A 14,667-nucleotide genomic window follows, 5' to 3' on the forward strand; every position below is an offset into this window, starting at 1 on the left:
TGAGAACATACAAAGTGTGTCTTTCTGTGCCTCACTTATTTCACTTAACATAATGTCCTCCAGTTCCATCCATGTTGTTCCAAATGATAGGATCTCACTCTTTTTTATGGCTGAATAATACTCCATTGTATATGTATACCACTTTTTCTTTATCTTTTCATGTGTTGATGGACACTTACCTAGATTCCACATCTTGGCTATTGTGAATAGTGCTGCAATAAACATTGGGTGTGCAGATATCTCTTTGCTATATTGATTTCCTTTCTTTTGGGTATACACCTAGCAGTGTGATTGTTGGATCATACAATAGATCTATTTTTAGTTTTTTGAGGACCCTCCAAGCTATTCTCCATAGTGGTGGTACTGATTTACATTCCCATAAATAGTGTATGAGAGTTCCCTTTCTCCACATCCTCACCAGCATTTGTTAATTGCCTTTCTTTTGGATATAAGCCATTTTAATGGTCATGAGATAATATCTCACTGTAGTTTTGATTGCATTTCTCTGATTATCAACAATGTTGAGCACCTTTTCAAATACCTCTTTGTGGTCTTCTTTTTAAAAATGTCTCTTCATATCTTTTGCCCATTTTTAAATTTGATTGTTAGATTTTTTACTGTAGAGTTGTTTGAGCTCCTTATACATTCCAGTTATTAATCCTTTGTCAGATGGATAATATGCAAATATTTTTCCCATTTTCTGGGTTTTCTCTTTATTTTGTTGATTGTTTCCCCTGCTGTGCAGAAGCCTTCTAACTTTATGAATCCTATTTGTCCATTTTTTGCTTTGCTTGCCTGTGCTTGCAGGGTATTACACAAGAAATATTTGCCCAAACCAATGTCCTAGAGAGTTTCCCTCAATGTGTTCTTTTATAGTTTCACAGTTTTGAGGCCATAGATTTGTCTTTAATCCATTTTGATTTGATTTTTGTACATGGTGAGAGACAGGAGTCTAGTTTTATTTTCTGTATGTGGATGTCCAGTCTTCCCAGCACCATTTATTGAGGAGACTATTCTTTTGCCAATGTATGTCTTTGGCACCTTTGTTGAAAATGAGTTCATGGTAGATGTATGGATTTGTTTTTGGTTTCTCTATTCTGTTCCATTGTTCTACGTATCTATTTTTATGCCAGTACCATGCAGTTTTGGTTACTGTAATTCTGTAGTATAATTTGAGCTCAGTAATGTGAGTTTTGCTGTTTTTGCTCAGAATTGTTTTGGCTATTCTGGGTCTCTGTGGGTCCATATAAATTTTAGGATTGTTTTCTATTTCTGTGAAAAATGTCATTGGTATTTTGATAGGGATTGCAGTGAATCTGTAGATTGGCTTAGGTAGTATGAACATTTTAACCACACAATATTGATTATTCCAATCCATGAACGTGGAATACCTTTCTATGTTTTTAGTGTCTTCTTTAATTTCTTGCATCAAAATTTTATAGTTGTCATTGTAGAAATCTTTCCTTTCTTTGGTTAAGTTTATTCTTAGGTATTTTATTTTATTGTGGCTATGATAAATGGGATCACTTTCTTGATTTCTTTTTCAGATTTTTCACTGTTGGCATACATAATAGAAATGCTATTGGTTTTTCTATGTTGATTTTGTATCCTGAAACTTTATGAATTTGTTTATCAGTTCTAATAGTTTTTTGGTGGAGCCTTTAGGTTTTTCCAAATACAAAATCATATCCTCTGCAAAAGAATAATATGACGTCTTCCTTTCCAATTTGATGCCCTTTATTTTATTTCCTTCTCTTGTCTGATTTATCTAGCTAGGACTTCCAGTACTATGTCAAATAACAGTGGCAAAAGTGGGCATCCTTGTCATATTCTGGAACTTAGAGGAAAGGCTTTCAGTTTTTTTCCCATTCTGTATGATACTAGCTGTGGGTCTGTTATGTCTGTTATGTCATATATGGCTTTTATTATATTAAGGTATGTTCCTTTTACACCCAGTTTTTTTAGGCTTTTTTTGATAAAGAAATGTTGAAATTTTTCAAAAGTTTTTTCAGCTTCAATTGAAATGATCATATGGTTTCTGTCCTTCATTCTGTTGATGTGATGTATCTCATTGGTTCGCATATGTTGAACCACTCTTGCATCCTTGGGATAAATCCCACTTGATCATGGTGAATGATCTTTTTACTATGTTGTTTAATTAAATGTGCTAGTATTTTGTTGAGTATTTTTGCATCAATGTTCATCAGGGTATTGGTGTTTAGTTTTCTTTTTTTGACATGTCTTTGGTTTCAGTATCAGGCTAATACTGGCCTCATAGAATGAGCTTGGAAGGTTTTCCTTCTCTGTTTTTTTGAATAGTTTGAGTAGGATTGGTATTAGTTCTTATTTAAATGTTTGGCAAAATTCAGCCGTGAAGCCATTGGCCCCAGGGCTTTTCTTTGCTGGGAGACGTTTTATTACAGCTTTTTTTTGCCGTTGTTGTTATTTTGATTCTACAGTAAAAACGAATTCAACGGCCAACTCAACTGCAATTGTGCCAGTGAGAACCTCAGGAGCCTAACAGAAGATAACGCTAGGAAGGGTTCAAGGAGCTGAGCAGAGATTTTTGGCTGCCTACCACAGGTAAGATAAACTTTGAAGTTTAAATCTAACCACGTTAGAAGGACTTGGTAAACACGTTAGGCTTTCCATTGAATTAGGAATAGAGACTACATGCATCAAAAGAGCATCAAGACTAAAACATAGACTTGTCTTGACAAGGAAAAACCAGACCTCCCCAAGTTAAAAGCAATCTATCTGTAACTTAACTGCCTGCTAGAACAAGACTCACCACTTTTCAGAGAAAGATCTAGAGTCTCTGCAACCTATTACTCAAAGCATAACAATAAAAAATTACTAGACGTGATGAAATGGGAAAATGTGACTTATACTCAATAGAAGGTGACCAACCAAGGACATAGGTGTTAGAATTGGCAGAGAGAGACTTTAAAATAACTATGACAAATATGTTAAAACATCTACAGGAAAAGATGGATATAACATATAATGAAATGAGCAAATGAAGACTAAATATTGGAAAAGCAGAAATGAAACTGATTTTATTCACTGACAACATGATTCTATATGTCTCCAAAAATCTATTAGCTCCAGTAAGTGGATTCGGCAAGGCTGTAAGATACAAAGTCAGTATTTCTATATTGTTTCAATGAACAATTGGAAAATAACATTTAAAAATAATATAGTGTCAAAAATATAAAAATTTATAAGAATAAATTTAAGAAAAGGTATAAAAGATCTCCACTTTCAAAATCACAAAGCAGAAAAAAAGAAATTAAGAAACCTAAATAAATATATGTATATGTCATGCCCTTGGTTGGTTGCAAGACTCAATATTGTAAAGCTGTTCTTCTCCCCTAAGTGATCTGTAAGATTGACGTATTTCTAACTCAGAATGGGTTTTTGGTGGAAATTAATAAACTAACATGGAATATTATGTTATATGCAAATGCAAGGACGTAAGATAGTCAAAATCTTGAAAAAAGTAAAAGCAAAATGTTGGAGGACTTAGGATAACTGATTTTAAGACTTATAACACTACATTAATTAAGACAGTGTGTTATTTGCTTAAGAAAAGGCCAATAGATGAATTAAACAGAATAGAAAATCCAGAAATAGACCTTCCCATATATTCAGCCAATTGACAAATATATCAGCAATTCAATAAGGGAAAGAAAATCTTTTCAGCAAATGATGCTGGAACAACTGGATATCTGTATATTCTGACCTGTATATCACAATGTATTAGAATTTTACATAAGCCAGGCTCAGTGGCTCATGCTTGTAATCTCAGACCTTTGGGACGTCCAGTTGGCAGGATTGCTTGAGTCCGGGAGTGCAAGATTAGCTGGGCAACATAGTGAGACCCTATCTTTAAAAAAATTAGCCTTAAGTGGACTGTTAATCTAAAAATAAAAGAGAAAACTATAAAGTGCCTAGAAGGAAGCATAAAGACTATTTTTGCAATCATGGAATAGGGAGTAATCTTTGGTATATAAAAAGCACTAACCATAAAAGAAAAAAAAAAATGATAAAATGGACTTTATCAAAATTAGAAACTTCTGCTCATCCAAAGGTACTTTTAAGAAAATGAAAATGTAACTCACTACCAAGGCTTAGCAGAATTATATTACACAGGTTGGATGTAATGAAGAGAAGGGTTTAATGAAGGTTTCTTCATTTTAGACTTCTTGCAGAAGAAAAATAAATAAATATGATAAATCTAAAAAGTGAGACTTGAGAAATGGGCAAGAGAGGTGGAAGTTTGAATACTAGTGTTAACATCATCTTACTCACATGAAAAGTGTGCAGATAAATTTGACAGTTGATGGAATAATCAGTAGCAATTTCAGTATAATATTTAAAGCTAGAAAGTAACAAATAGAAATCAAAATAGTGATATAATTATTAAAACTGATAGGAAGGAAAAAGAAATAGGAAGTAAATGAGTGAACTAAATCTTTTTTTTTTTTTTTTGAGAAGGAGTCTCACTCTGTCACCCAGGCTGGAGTGCAGTGGCGCGATCTCGGCTCACTGCAAGCTCCGCCTCCCGGGTTCACGCCATTCTCCTGCCTCAGCCTCCCAGTAGCTGGGACTACAAGCGCCCGCCACCACGCCCGGCTAATGTTTTGTATTTTTTAGTAGAGACGGGTTTTCACCGTGTTAGCCAGGATGGTCTCGATCTCCTGACCTCGTGATCCGCCCGCCTCGGCCTCCCAAAGTGCTGGGATTACAGGCTTGAGCCACCGCGCCTGGACTAAATCTTTATTATCTATAGCTGGGAGTCAATAAATGATACTCAAAGTTGATAAACCAAGAAAATATCAGTAAAATCATGTTATTTGGAGTCATCTGTGTAAATAATTCTGAGAAAACAAATATTTAACCTCTGGAAGACCGGTTTAGGAATGGAAAAGAACAGAGAAAGGAACTTTGCTTTTTGTTTCATGTCATTCTCTAACATTAGGGTTTTTTCCCCATGCATGTGTATATATTGACTTTTTTTTTTAAGACAAATATGGTAGATAAATAGAAAGATAATAGGAAGGGGGAGGATAGGATGAAGAGAGGAAAACCTATATACCTAGAGGTTATCACTGCATAGTGAGATTTCAGGTGATTTTTTTTCTTCATTATACCTTTTTGTATGGCTTGGGTATTTTACGAAGAGTAGGTAATATTTTTATAAACATAAGAGGAAAATAAACTGTTTCCCCTTTGTAAAAAAGAAAATCTTAAATTAAAACAAAAATAAACCTTGCTGAGTATTTTATTGCCTCCTGGAAAATAACATCTGGTGGTTTTGGAGCTATCTTGTGGGAAAACACTTTTCATAATGTCAAAGTATTATTAACTTCTCGATTTGCATCAGTATGTTACATTAAATACAAACCACTGTTCTTTCAGTGGATGAAGTCTGGAGAGTCCTCAGCCTCAAAGTGCCAGGTAGGACTGAAGAATAGTTGCCTACTACTTAAGCAGAAAGTTCTCACAATAACAGAATTGCTGTCAAATAACATTGAGTTCTTTTCAATTGCTATGGAAGTGAAGAAATCCAAAAAATACCCTTATGGCAATGTCTTTACAATTTGTACTGACATAAGCTCTTTTGGGATTCTTCTCTAAGATTAGGTTTACACCCATAATTATGTCATCATGTATGCAGAAGTGTCATTTTTTGCTCAGTTCATGTAACTTGTTTATAAGCCTGGAAGAGCAATAGTCAACGGTGATGTTCAGAGCCATCTGCCACTTAGATACCAAAACCTGTCGTAGTGTTCCCACTAGAGCTGTGATGTTGGTTCATCTATATCTTAAATTAGGTGTGTAGAGAGTAAATTTCATGCCCATAGGAATGCATTTTATAGCAAACAGAGTAGTATTCCAAAAACTAGTCATCAGGTTATCTTGGCTATTGTACATGCAGCACATCTGGGAATTATTCTCAGGAAAACATTGGGTAGAAGCTCTGACTAGTGGCTTGGACTTTGTTTGACTACTGCAAGGACTGGAAAAGAAATAAAGCACATATAAAGCTACAGTGTGTAATCTACCAAAGTTAACTCCAGGATACTAATACTGAAACCTTGATCATGAATTTTCACTGATTTTGTTAGATTATATTAATGGATTATGATAGACTCATTCACAAATGCCATTAAAATGTTTCCAATTATCTCATTTCTTTAGTCACAAATCTGGGCCAGGTATTTACAATACAATTTTTGTTATACATTGCATTTTCTAATAATTGAATTTCTAAGAACATTGCTTAAAGAAATATAGCAAAATAGTTAAAAGGAGGGATTTTGAGGTCAGACAACCTGAGTTTAAATCCTTTAAGCTCCATTTGCTGTATGACTCTACTTAACACACTCAGTGTGAACCTCAGTTTTCTCATCTATAAAATGGAAGTAAATTATAAGTTATAGAGTGTTATAAAATTAAGGTGATTTATATAAATCAACTAGGGTAATGATTCCCAAGTTGTGCGCACGTTGAATATTCCTGAAGAGTTTCAAAATATATTGAGCTCTGTGTCTCATCCCAAGTAATTGTCTTTAAAATTTTTTAAGGTCCCCAAGTGATGCTACTGTGCAGGCAAGTTTGGGAATCCTTGACCTAGTGCATAATAGTACCTGCATACAGGTGCATATGATCCAAGTGTTTTATAAACGTTATCTAATTTAAATGTTTGCAACAATCCTAACAAACATGTACCATAGTATCCTCAATTTCCAAGTGATAAACTGAAATTTAGAGATATTTGGTAACAGAAGCAAAGCCAGATAGCTACTGCAGAGCAGAGTCAATATTTAAAGCCAGTTCATCTGAATCCAAAGTTTAGGCTCTCAGTTATAATGCTGTCTAGCCCCAAGAGAATTTCCTATTCGTATATTTTTCACACTCAACTGAGGTAGAGTATATTGACAATGTCAGTTTCACAAAAAGGAAAAGAAGGACCCAGAGTTAATAGTACCTACTCAGTAAGTCATAGAAACAACCCACTTTTTAATCACTTCTCACAATGGTCTCACGCTAATGGTGAGGCTGAAAGGATGGCAAAGACTACTGAGGATTGTTGCAGAGAATTGAATAAGAAGATTAGCTATGTTTCTCATTTATAAACATGTCATTTCATGTTACTAAATAGTCCTCAATCGTATTGAATTTTTAATGGGTTTTGCATTAAAACTCTCTCAAGTTTCTTTCTAGATGCATCAGGGACTCAAAAGACAAAGGTAACTTCTGAAAGTTATACTTAGCACTTACTTGTCATGTATCTTACTTGTCTACAGTAGTTATTATTTACCAAGAACTGGACTAATGTGGGTTCCAGCCATAATAATTGAAACATGGTCTATGTTCAACAAAGTCCAAGATACAAGTAATAAAACGTCACCGTATATTACCTGTGACCACATCCCTCACAGAGCCATCTTGAACTGAATTTTTGATTCCATCTACTCAGGACCAACTACAATAACTGAGAGATGTTTTCTATTCTCTACCATAATAGCTGGGTAACCAACTAAAGAAGAACAAAGTTGGAAGACAAATACTATCTGATTTCAGGGCACAATGGTACTCAAGATAGTACAGAACTGGCATAAAGATAGACAAACAGATCAATGGAACAGAATAGAGAGTCCAGAAATAAATCCACACATGCATAGGCAAATTTTTGACAAAGGTCCAAAGGCAATGCAATGGAAAAAGGATAATTGTTTTCAACAAATATTTCTGAAACACATGAATATGCATATATAAAAAACCTACTCTGATTCATACTCTTTACCATATACAAAAATTCACTAAAAATGGATCAAATATTTAATGTAAAACCTTAAAACTAAAAAACTTCTAAATATCAATATAAGATAAGACCTTTGAGATCTTGGGCTTTGGGTTAGACAAATATTTCTCTTTTTTGAGACAGGATCTCACTTTGTTGCCTAGGCTGGAGTGCAGTGATGCAATCACAGCTCACTGCAGCCTGAAATTCCTGGGCTCAAGTGATCCTCCTGCCTCAGCCTGCAAAGTACTGGGACTACAGGCATGCACCACCACACCCACCTAATATATTATTATTACATTATTATCTAGAGACAGGGTCTCACTATGTTGCCCAGACTGATCTTGAACTCCTGGCCTCAAGCCGTCCTCCCACCTTGGCCTCCCAAAGGCACAATCCATAAGAGAAAACAATAAAATGAAACAATATTTGCAAATCATGTATCTAATATGCAACTTATAGTCAGAATATAAAAAGAACTCTCAAAACTCAATAATAAGAAAACAACTCATTTGAAAAAAAGAACAGAAACTTCATCAAAGAAATATATGAATAGGAAATGAGCATATTAAAAGATGCTTAATATCATTAGTCATTAAGTAAGTGCAAATTAACACCACAATGAGATACCACTGCCCACCCAACAGAGAGTCTACAATGAAAATGACCATATCAGGTATTGGTGAGGATGTGGAACAACTGGAATTGTCATTCACCACTAGTGGAAATTGAAGTGGCTCGGCCACTCTAGAAAAACTTTGGACAGCTTCTTAAAAAGTTAAACACACACCTACTATACAATCCAGTCATTTCACTCCTAGGTATTTACACAAGAAAAATGAAACATACGTTTGAATGGAACCATACAAAGATTTGTATACGACTATTTACAGCACTTTTATTTGTAATAGCCAAAAACTGGAAATTATGCAAATGCCCCATCAACAGGTGAGTGGATCAGCGAATGTAGTATATCCATTCTTCAGGAATGAAAAGTAATGGATACATACAGCAACATGAATGAATCCCAGAATAAAAAACTAAAAAAAAAAAAAAAAGCCAAACAATAAAAGAGTAAATACTCTGTGCATAATTTCATTTATATAAAATTTTAGAGAATGCAAACTAATATATAGTGACAGAAAGCAGATCAGTGGTAGCCTGGGCTGGGGAAGGAGAGGTAGGAAGAATTAAAAAGAGGCATGAGTATTATCCGAAGCAAAATTAATGCAGAAACAGAAAACCGGATACCACATATTCTCACTTGTAAGTAAGAGCTAAACAGTGAGTACACATGGACACAAAAATGGAAACAATAAACACTGGAGATTTGGAAAGTGGGAGGGTAGGAGTGGGGTAAGGGTTGAAAAATTACCTGTTGAGTACTGTGCTCATTACTTGGGTGACCAGGTCATTAGAAGCCCAAACCTCAGCATCACACAGTATACCCATGTAACAAACCTGCACATGTACCCCCTGAATCTGAAATTTAAATAAATAAATAAAAAGAAGCATAAGGAAACTTTTGGAGGTAATGGACATGTTTATCATCCAGCTTGTGGTGATAGTTTTACAGGGGTATGCATACATCAAAATCTATACACTTTTTTTTACTTTATTGTAGTAAGAGCACAACATGAGACCTACCCTCTTAGCAAACTTTTAAGTGTAAAATATATTACTATGGACTATTATTTATTTTTATGCACTTAAATATATGCAGTTTGTTTTATGTCAATTATACTTCAATAAAGCTGATAAAAATAAAAATTTTAAAAAACCCTTTTTGCTTAAAGACTTTATGAAGCATTGCCAAGTATGGCGAGGATATTTTTGTTTTATATTGTTTCTTTTGATTATAAGCTGCAGTGATTTCTGATAGGGTTAGATTTCTCATTTTTCAGCAGTAAAAGATCACTGTGTTAAAAGCCTGTTTTATTATTTAAAGGCACTGCGAATATTTTAATCAATTGTCTGGGAGAAAATAAAAACTCCTTCTACCTCAAAAAAAATAGCTGTACCACATATCAAAGAAGGTTGCATATAATTTTACGATGCCAATTGTTTTAAAATTCAGTAATTGGCAAGTGTATTCCACAGTTTGCAGATTTATCTCAGATATTCTGACCCATTTATTAAATCAGGCAATTACAAAAGAGCACCCCCAGTTAAAACATGCGTTCTCATGAATAAAGATATATCCGCCACACTCAAGTACATTTAATATCAGAGCTTCCATTTCTGAAGCTTTGTTTGTCCTTTTTGGCCTTTCTTTTCAAAAGGTAAATGGCACAGCAGATTCTTTAAAGACAAAGTTACATTTCAATAAGCTAGTCTTGGGATTTGTTCATGTTCTGTGCTTGCAGTTATTTATTGCTTTATAAAGGTTATAGGTAGGTAAATGTGGCTAAAGGTTGATAAAACAGAACATTTTACAGAACACCCTATTGGTTTAACATATTAAAACTTTTAGCATTTACAATTATGTTAAAGGATGAATATCTTAGAGTTATGAGACCTGAGATATTCATGGCATATCTAAATGGGAATAGATGTTTTTCAAATACTGACAGAGAAGATCCCATCACTTGCTTTTGTAATCTAGCTTATGGTAATACTATCCTAAAAGAAAGGTCTAAAAGTAAAATCCTGTTTATTCAGAATTTTGAGTAATGAGATTATAATAATTAAATATTGTGGCTTATAGGAATTGCCATATATTATATACCTGGATTTCAAATTTTTCAAATAAGTCAAATATGAAAGGCACTAAAATGAGACTCTATAATACCTAAAAAATTTTTGAAAAAAAAGATAAAGTGAGAGGAATCACTCTATCTCAATGTTAAGACCTATTATATAGCTATAGTAATCGAATGGTGTGCTATTGATGGAGGAAAATGTGGGTAGTTTGATGGAATAGAATAGAGAACCCAGAAATGGCCTACCCTATGTCAATAGCCATATCCTGGTTGTTATATTACACTTTTGCAAGCTACTGCCATTAGGGGAGACTGGACAAAGGGTACAACGCAAGGGATTTCTCTATATTATTTCTTACAACTGAATATGAATCTCTAATTATCAATATAAATGTTTAATTTTAAAAAGATAACAAAAATAATTAAAAAAATAAAATATGTTTCTGGTTTGTTTTAAAGTAAAATACAAGATTTTATAGCTTTGACAGGGGCTTTCATTATGAGGACGAGTTATACATAGGACTATAAAAAAGGTCTTTTTTTTTTTTTTTTTTTTTGAGACAGAGTCTCACTCTGTAGCCCAGGCTGGAGTACAGTGGCACAGTCTCGGCTAAGTGCAACCTCCGCCTCCTGGATTCAAGCAATTCTGCTTTAGCCTCCCGAATAGCTGGAATTACAGGCACACACCACGCCTGGCTAATTTTTGTAGTAGAGATGGGGTTTCACCATGTTGGCCAGGCTCGTCTCAAACTCCTGGCCTCAAGTGATCCACCCACCCCGGCCTCCCAAAATGCTGGAATTGCAGGTGTGAGCCACTGCACTCAGTCAAAAAGGTCTTATTATTTGAAAGTTCTAGTTAATTGGGTTTTCAATGAATGGATATTACCATACACATAATTACATTAATAAGACCTCTGGTAGTTCTGACAATTACCCCGTAATCTTTTCCAAGGGTCAGGAAGGTGAGCCTTAGTTAGTTGTCAACCTGGAAAGCTACTGGTGTCTCCATGTGCAACCTGTGTCTAGGTCATCTGTGCAGTTATCATGTAATGCAGTAAGAAAAGATATTCTTCATCAGAGCACCAGAATACTTAGATTTTGCCTGTATCTATTCCATAATCTTCAAATATATAAGTAACATTGCTAAGAATACACAAAATGGAAAAAACTCATTAAAATATTTACATGAAATTACTTTTGCACACTATGTAAGCAAGTAATCCAACCCGAAATGTTATAATGGATGTTATATTTGTGAAGGTTTGTTTTGGTTTGGTTTTTCCCTAAAGTAAGATCTTTCCTGTGTTTTAGAAGAGATTAATATTATAATAGTGAGCTGGTAAAAATGCAACACATTTTGAATTAGATAAAAAATTTTAAAACATAATCTCTTAAACTTTTAGAGTTTTATCATTTTTTTCTCCCACTCCATTCCCACTTCGACAAACTTGATTCATGCCCTCACCTCACTTGACTTGTCTGAACAATTTAAGCAGCTTAATGATTGTTTTGCCTCTGACCTATTTCTCACCTCTCACCCCTAATCCATCCTCCAGACTACCCTGGGTGATTTTCCTAATAAGCAATCTGCTCACACCCTCTCTGCTGGAAAACCAGTCATTGCTTCTGATTGCCTAAAATGCAAAGTCTAAACTTTGCTTCACATTCGAGGTCCTCAGAAATCTAGGCCCAACTTACCTTGCTAGTCTTATACGTGCCACTCCTAAATGCCCCTTCTATACTCTGTCCAGGTTATACTTTGTGTTGTCACAACACACCATGCTTTTCCTCATGCAAGTTCTTCCATCTAGAATGTCCATCTTTGTCTCTGCCTGGTTAATTATCTCACTTCCTCACTGAAGCTGTCCTCAACATCCTAAGACAGTTCATCACTTCTTTTTGCTCTCACAGGATTGTGTATGGAATAATAACTACTATTTACTGAGCGCTTACTAGGTACCAGGCACTGTGCCTAACTAAGCATTTTACAGACGTGATCTCATTTAATCTTCCCAGCAGCCCTATGAGGTAATCTGGCCTTTTTATGGTGTCTTCTCATTCATTGTTTTCCTGTCTACATCCTCATTAGAAGAGACTAATCTTACTCATCTTATCTGAACCACCTCCTACTATAAAAGTCTGATCAAATTGGGCACTCAATAAATGTTTGTTGAGTGAATGACTATTGGACTGAATCTAGTAAAATACACAAATTCAATAGGGCACTTTAAAAAGTAACTTGTTATAGAAGATTGACTTGACCGTACTCGAATGAAGCCACAACCCTGAGAATATGCTTCCTAATCCAAGCAGCTCTCTCCTTGCCTCTGGCATGCTGCTTGATATTCCCACTGTCCTCAAAAATGCCTTCAATTTCTTTATTTTTTATTCTTACTGCCACCAACCTAGAAGAGACCCCGTCTTGTCTCTTGCTTGATCTACTCATCCACTTTCAGAATCTGTCATCTTTGTTACTTTATATCTTAGAAAAGATCCGTCCTCCTAAAATACAAGTCAGATTGTATATTTCTCAGCCATATGTGGTGACTTGCACCTGTAATACTCACACTTTGGGAGGCCGAGGCGGGCAGATAGCTTGAGCCCAGGAGTTCAAGACCAGCCAGGCCACACGGTGAAACCCCGTCTCTACTAAAAAAAAATATATATATACAGAAATTAGCCAGGCTTGGTGGCGGGTGCCTGTAGTCCTAGCTACTCAGGAGGTTGACGTGGAGGTGATAAGGTAGAGGATCACCTGAGCCTGGGAGGTCAAGGCTGTGGTGAGCTGTGATTGTGCCACTTTGCTCTAGCCTGGGTGACAGAGTGAGAGAGACTGTCAAAAAAGAAAAAGGAAGGAAGGGAAGGGAAGGGAAGGGAAGGGAAGGGAAGGGAAGGGAAGGGAAGGGAAGGAGGGAGGGAGGGAGGGAGGGAAGGAAGGAAGGGAGGGAAAGGAAAGGAAGAAAAGAAAAAAAGAAAAAAAAAGAGAGAGAGAGATTATATATTTCTCTTGCTCAAAAAACATACCTGTTCTAGAAGGAGTCTTTTCTTCCAGCCTGAATTTTGGAAATCTCTGCAGTTTGGCCCCAGATTTATCTCCCACTACATTCTAAATCGTATAGTCCAATCAACCTCAAAGAGTCCCCATTCTTACCTCTATGCCTTCATTTATTGTAATCATTCTGCCTATCTGGGCTGCCTGTTTCTCCACATTGTCTATAAAATTTCTATCTCTTCCATGATGCTTTTCTAGAACACACCAGTCAGATATAACCACTTTTTCCCCCATATGCTTATTCCACTGACAGCTTATAAGAGATATTTTGAATTTTAAACTATCTTGCATAGTCTAAAGTTAGCTCTTTGAGCAATCAAGTAGACCTTTTCAGTTAACTGCCTGCCTCATAAATGATCTCCTTTTTTGAACATGTCTTCTTCCTCATACCAGGTGAGTCCTCTCCAACTGTGCTTCTACCAGATTAGCCTCTTTCTTGGAACATAAGCAAATCAATCAGGAATGGGAACCTGATCATGCTGGGCTGGCTAGATTCTCTCTCCAGAGTCGATGTTCTTGGGACCAAAAAAAAAAAAAAAAAAAAAGTTTTTAAACCTAAGTCTGTCTCCTAATGGAGGAGCTGGGAACTAGAGAATTGTTGCCCATAGCCAGTAGTGATATACCTGTGAGGGTGGGTCCCACCAGACTGACCTCTTTGCTTACATTGATATATATCTAAAGGCAGCCCTGGCTGGGCATGGTGACTCACATGCTGGGAGGCTGAGGCAGGCAGATTGCTTGAGCTCAGGAGTTTGAGACCAGCCTAGGCAACGTGGAGAAACCATATCTCTATGAAAAATGCAAAAATTAGCCAGGCTGACTTGGTGTCACGTGTGCCTGTTGTCCCAGCTACTTAGGAGGCTGAGGTAGGAGGATCACTCGAGCCCAGGAATTTGAGCTGCAGCGAGCTGTGTTTGCACGACTGCACTTCAGCCTGGGTGACAAAGTGAGACCCTTGTCTCAAAACAAAACAAAACAAAACAAACAAACCAACAGAAAAAGGTAGCCCTCTAGGTAGGTGCAGCTTCAGATGCTGGGCCCAAATGTATAATGTATGCAGTGACCTTGGGTAGCCATAGCACTGTCCTTTATAGCTGAAG

General features: G+C 36.0%; 1 protein-coding gene across 1 annotated transcript in view; it reads left to right on the forward strand.

Moving 5' to 3' along the window:
- Window positions 1–2,567: 2,567 nt before the first annotated feature.
- EIF3E (eukaryotic translation initiation factor 3 subunit E) overlaps window positions 2,568–14,667 on the forward strand; it is a 106,319-nt gene continuing 94,219 nt past the window's right edge. The window contains exon 1 of the mRNA XM_050801383.1: window positions 2,568–2,583. The gene's annotated coding sequence lies outside the window, so the exon portion shown is untranslated. The remainder of the gene's footprint in view (window positions 2,584–14,667) is intronic.

Source organism: Macaca thibetana, chromosome 8 (assembly GCF_024542745.1).
Source record: "Macaca thibetana thibetana isolate TM-01 chromosome 8, ASM2454274v1, whole genome shotgun sequence".
NCBI lineage: Eukaryota > Metazoa > Chordata > Mammalia > Primates > Cercopithecidae > Macaca > Macaca thibetana.